The following is a 6,225-nucleotide window of genomic DNA, read 5'->3' as shown; positions in this document are numbered from 1 at the left end:
ATCAGATCGTGGAGGAGAATATTTGAGTTACGAGTTTGGCCTATATTTGAAACAATGCGGAATAGTTTCGCAACTCACGCCTCCCGGAACACCACAGCATAATGGTGTGCCTGAATGTCGTAATCGTACTTTACTAGATATGGTACGATCTATGATGTCTCTTACTGATTTACCGCTATCGTTTTGGGGTTATGCTTTAGAGACGGCTGCATTCACTCTAAATAGGGCACCATCGAAATCTGTTGAGACGACGCCTTATGAACTATGGTTTGGTAAGAAACCAAAGTTGTCGTTTCTTAAAGTTTGGGGTTGCGATGCTTATGTGAAGAAACTTCAACCTGATAAGCTCAAACCTAAATCGGAAAAATGTGTCTTCATAGGATACCCAAAGGAGACTGTTGGGTACACCTTCTATCACAGATCCGAAGGCAAGACATTCGTTGCTAAGAATGGATCCTTTCTAGAGAAGGAGTTTCTCTTGAAAGAAGTGAGTGGGAGGAAAGTAGAACTTGATGAGGTAACTGTACCTGCTCCCTTATTGGAAAGTAGATCATCACAGAAACCAGTTTCTGTGACACCTACACCAATTAGTGAGGAAGTTAATGATAATGATCATGAAACTTCAGATCAAGTTATTACTGAACCTCATAGGTCAACCAGATTAAGATCCGCACCAGAGTGGTACGGTAATCCTGTTCTGGAGGTTATGTTACTAGACCATGACGAACCTACAAACTATGAAGAAGCGATGGTGAGCCCAGATTCCGCAAAATGGCTTGAGGCCATGAAATCCGAGATGGGATCCATGTATGAGAACAAAGTATGGACTTTGGTTGACTTGCCCGATGATCGGCAAGCCATTGAAAATAAATGGATCTTCAAGAAGAAGACTGACGCTGACGGTAATGTTACTGTCTATAAAGCTCGACTTGTTGCGAAAGGTTTTCGACAAGTTCAAGGGATTGACTACGATGAGACCTTCTCACCTGTAGCGATGCTTAAGTCTGTCCGAATCATGTTAGCAATTGCCACATTTTATGATTATGAAATTTGGCAAATGGATGTCAAAACTGCATTCCTGAATGGATTCTGGAAGAAGAGTTGTATATGATGCAACCGGAAGGTTTTGTCGATCCAAAGGAAGCTAACAAAGTGTGCAAGCTCCAGCGATCCATTTATGGACTGGTGCAAGCCTCTCGGAGTTGGAATAAACGCTTTGATAGTGTGATCAAAGCATTTGGTTTTGTACAGACTTTTGGAGAAGCCTGTATTTACAAGAAAGTGAGTGGGAGCTCTGTAGCATTTCTGATATTATATGTGGATGACATATTACTGATTGGAAATGATATAGAATTTCTGGATAGCATAAAGGGATACTTGAATAAGAGTTTTTCAATGAAAGACCTCGGTGAAGCTGCGTATATATTGGGCATCAAGATCTATAGAGATAGATCAAGACGCTTAATTGGACTTTCACAAAGCACATACCTTGACAAAGATTTGAAGAAGTTCAAAATGGATCAAGCAAAGAAAGGGTTCTTGCCTGTGTTACAAGGTGTGAAGTTGAGTCAGACTCAATGCCCGACCACTGCAGAAGATAGAGAGAAGATGAAAGATGTTCCCTATGCTTCAGCCATAGGCTCTATCATGTATGCAATGCTGTGTACCAGATATGATGTGTGCCTTGCTATAAGTCTAGCAGGGAGGTACCAAAGTAATCTAGGAGTGGATCACTGGATAGCGGTCAAGAACATCCTGAAATACCTGAAAAGGACTAAGGATATGTTTCTCGTATATGGAGGTGACAAAGAGCTCATCGTAAATGGTTACGTTGATGCAAGCTTTGACACTGATCCGGACGATTCTAAATCGCAAACCGGATACGTGTTTACATTGAACGGTGGAGCTGTCAGTTGGTGCAGTTCTAAGCAAAGTGTCATGGCGGGATCTACGTGTGAAGCGGAGTACATAGCTGCTTCGGAAGCAGCAAATGAAGGAGTCTGGATGAAGGAGTTCAGATCCGATCTAGGTGTCATACCTAGTGCATCGGGACCAATAAAAATCTTTTGTGACAATACTGGTGCAATTGCTTTAGCAAAGGAATCCAGATTTCACAAGAGAACCAAGCACATCAAAAGACGCTTCAATTCCATCCGGGATTTAGTCCAGGTGGGAGAGATAGAAATTTGCAAGATACATACGGATCTGAATGTTGCAGACCCGTTGACTAAGCCTCTTCCACGAGCAAAACATGATCAGCACCAAGACTCCATGGGTGTAAGAATCATTACTGTGTAATCTAGATTATTGACTCTAGTGCAAGTGGGAGACTGAAGGAAATATGCCCTAGAGGCAATAATAAAGTTATTATTTATTTCCTTATATCATGATAAATGTTTATTATTCATGCCAGATATCATGATAAAGGTGCTCTACAGGTGTCTCCAAAGGTACTTGTTGGGTTGGCATATTTCGAGATTAGGATTTGTCACTCCGATTGTCGGAGAGGTATCTCTGGGCCCACTCAGTAATACACATCACTATAAGCCTTGCAAGCATTGTGACTAATGAGTTAGTTGCGGGATGATGTATTACGGAACGAGTAAAGAGGCTTGCCGGTAACGAGATTGAACTAGGTATAGAGATACCGACGATCGAATCTCGGGCAAGTAACATACCGATGACAAAGGGAACAACGTATGTTGTTATGCGGTCTGACCGATAAAGATCTTCGTAGAATATGTGGGAACCAATATGAGCATCCAGGTTCCGCTATTGGTTATTGACCGGAGAGGTGTCTCGGTCATGTCTACATAGTTCTCGAACCCGTAGGGTCCGCACGCTTAACGTTACGATGACAGTTATATTATGAGTTTATATGTTTTGATGTACCGAAGGTTGTTCGGAGTCCCGGATGTGATTACGGACATGACGAGGAGTCTCGAAATGGTCGAGACATAAAGATTGATATATTGGAAGCCTATGTTTGGACATCGGAAGTGTTCCGGGTGAAATCGGGATTTTTCCGGAGTACCGGGAGGTTACGGGACCCCCCCCCCCCCCGGTAACTTGATGGGCCTTAGTGGGCCGAGGTGGAAGAGAGGAGAGGAGGCTAGGGCAGGGCCGCACGCCCCTCCCCCCCAGTCCGAATAGGACAAGGAGAAGGGGGCGGCGCCCCCCCTTTCATTCCTCCCCTCCACCTCTTCCCCCTCTCTCTCCTAGTCAAACATGGAAAAGGGGGGGAGTCCTACTCCCGGTAGGAGTAGGACTCCTCCTGGCGCGCCTCTCCCCTTGGCCGGCTGAACCCCCCTTGCTCCTTTATATACGGGGGCAGGGGGGTACCTCTAGACACACAATTGATCATTGATCTCTTAGCCGTGTGCGGTGCCCCCCTCCACCATATTACACCTCGATAATATCGTAGCGGTGCTTAGGCGAAGCCCTGAGTCGGTAGAACATCATCATTGTCACCACGCCGTCGTGCTGACGAAACACTCCCTCAACACTCGGCTGGATCGGAGTTCGAGGGACGTCATCGAGCTGAACGTGTGCTGAACTCGGAGGTGTCGTACGTTCGGTACTTGATCGGTCGGATCGTGAAGACGTACGACTACATCAACCGCGTTGTGTTAACGCTTCCGCTTTCCGTCTACGAGGGTACGTGGACAACACTCTCCCCTCTCGTTGCTATGCATCACCATGATCTTGCGTGTGCGTAGAATTTTTTTGAAATTACTACGTTCCCCAACACCGCCACCCCCACCACCCACCGCCCCCGCCACCCGCCGCCGCCCCCACCCCGTGCGGTCGCCCCACCACCCCGGCGCCCCGGCGCCCCACCACCCCGGCGCCCCACCACCCCGGCGTCGCCGCCGCCCCCGCCACCCGCCACCGCGGTCCGGTGAGTTTTTTTTTCTTTTTTTGCTGTTTAATTGTTAGTGTTAGGTTTAGTGCTAGATATATATGTGTTAGTGTTAGATTTAGTGCATGGGTTTTAGATAATTAGTCATATAATTAAAAGAAGTAGAAAAAAGATGAAAAAGGAAGAAGAAGAAAAGAAGAATATGTAGAAGGGGAAGAAGAAGAAGAAGAGGAGGAGGGGAGAAGAAGAAGAAGAAGAAGAAAGTGTAGGAGAAGAAGAGGAGGGGAGAAGAAGAAGAAGAAAGTGTAGGAGAAGAAGAGGAGGGGAGAAGAAGAAGAAGAAGAAGAAAGTGTAGGTGTAGGAGAAGAAGAGGAGGGGAGAAGAAGAAGAAGAAGAAGAAGAAGAAGAAGAATATGTAGAAGGTGCTCTTTGGACCGCCACCCGCCCCGCCCCTGTCACCAGCCACCCGCCGCCACCCCCCACCCGCCGCCACCACCCGCCCACCCACCGCCTCTCACCCCGTCGCCCCGACCACCCGCCGCCCCCCTTTCAGGCACGCTACAATAAGGCGGATAAGGTGCCAGAGGTGTACGACATGTATGCCATGGCCCACACTGCCTCTTTCAAGAAAGTCAAGGCATTCTCTCCGTTTGACCTCGATGATGCAAACAACTTCACCCAACATCTCCTCCCACGACAAGCTCGTGAAATATAGAGGTGAGGGGAAGGCGAGGAAAGGGGAGGACTTTAACTCGAGCCAGGGTCCCATTGATCCAGAGCTGGTGATGATATCTGGTGGCGGGAGGTCCCATGGCTCCATAGCCATTGGAGATGGACTTATCCGTTGTCCTAGCACTCTCCCGGAGATCAAGGCGTGCCAGTCGAGCTCCGCTCCTGAGATAAGGCCTCGTGAACGGCCAGTCCAACTCGCCATCAAAGTTAGTTATACGTACTTAGTTATCTTTCTCCATTACATTGTCTATGCTTCCATCAATAATTACAAATGGTAACGAGGAGTGGTGTTGCAGGCTGCTATATAGAGTGAGAGAGATATAACGGAGAAACTTCTGGCGGAGGCGGCGGAGAGGCAGCGGGAGTTGGAGGAGAGGACGACAACGATGTTGGAGGAGGAGAGGGCACGGAATGACATGCAGGCAAGGGCCATGTACGAGCTCCTTGTGGTAAGTTTCTTCTGCAGATTAGCCAAAACATTCATGTAGTGTTTGTCTCATTACTAACTAGTATGACTGAGTCGTCAGAACCAAATGTGCAGTCTGTGTGCGAGAAGACCGGTCAGACCGCTCCGCCGATGCCAGTGATTGCTCCTGGGACCACGGTGAGTTTAATTTGAATGGACATTACTTGCTAGTCTTAACATTTGAGTGTCATCATGCTAACGAGACATTGGAAATGATCTTTGGTGCAGCGTAACTCCAGACAAGCATCGCACGATCCTTCTTCAGCTACCGGCACGAGCCTGCCCGCTCCTACACCTCCATGATCATGGTAAGTTTCTCTAGTGCTTTGCTTAACAAATGCATAAAGACCTAGACTTAGCCTTATTTCCTCCAAAATGCTTACCACAATGACCTAGACTTAGCTTTATTTCCTCCAAAATGACTTAATAAGCTTACTGACCTCCAAAACCATCCATTTTACCTAAGTTAGCTCTAAAACGATCTATACTTAGCTTTGTTTCCTCCAAAATGACCAAAGTTAGCTCTAATATGCTTAGTTAACTAGGTTTGCTCAATAATGACAGGTACTTAGCTTACTTATGTCAAAAATGGCATAATTAGCTTAGTTAGCTCATAAACGATCCATTTTACCTAAGTTAGTTCTAAAATGATCCATTTTACCTTAGTTAGCTCATAAACGATCCATTTTACCCAAGTTAGCTCTAAAATGACCCATTTTACCTTACTTAGCTCATAAATGATCCATTTTACCCACGTTAGCTCTAAAATGACCCATTTTACCTTATTTAGCTCATAAATGATCCATCTTACCTAGGTTAGCTCATAAATGATTCATTTTCTTCTTCTTCTTCTTCTTCTAACTTTCTTATTTCCCATTTTGCAGAATTCATTCGCTTCACGAAAGCTAGCATAGATGGAGTGCTTGTTTGGATGAACTATGTTTCTTTTGTATCGATGAACTATGCATGTATGGTAGGATGACACTACTGTAATATGTATGGTTGGATGCATGTATGTGGAACTTGCTATGTATGGTTGATGGAACTACGCATGCATGATGAAATTATATGTGTTGGATATCTCATATGTTTGCTGTGAACTTGTCATGTGAAAAATATATATGTATCATCTATTTGCTGTGAAAATGGTTGGGTATAAGAAAAA

Source organism: Aegilops tauschii, chromosome 2 (assembly GCF_002575655.3).
Source record: "Aegilops tauschii subsp. strangulata cultivar AL8/78 chromosome 2, Aet v6.0, whole genome shotgun sequence".
NCBI classification, from domain to species: Eukaryota; Viridiplantae; Streptophyta; class Magnoliopsida; order Poales; family Poaceae; genus Aegilops; species Aegilops tauschii.
This window is presented reverse-complemented; position numbering follows the sequence as displayed.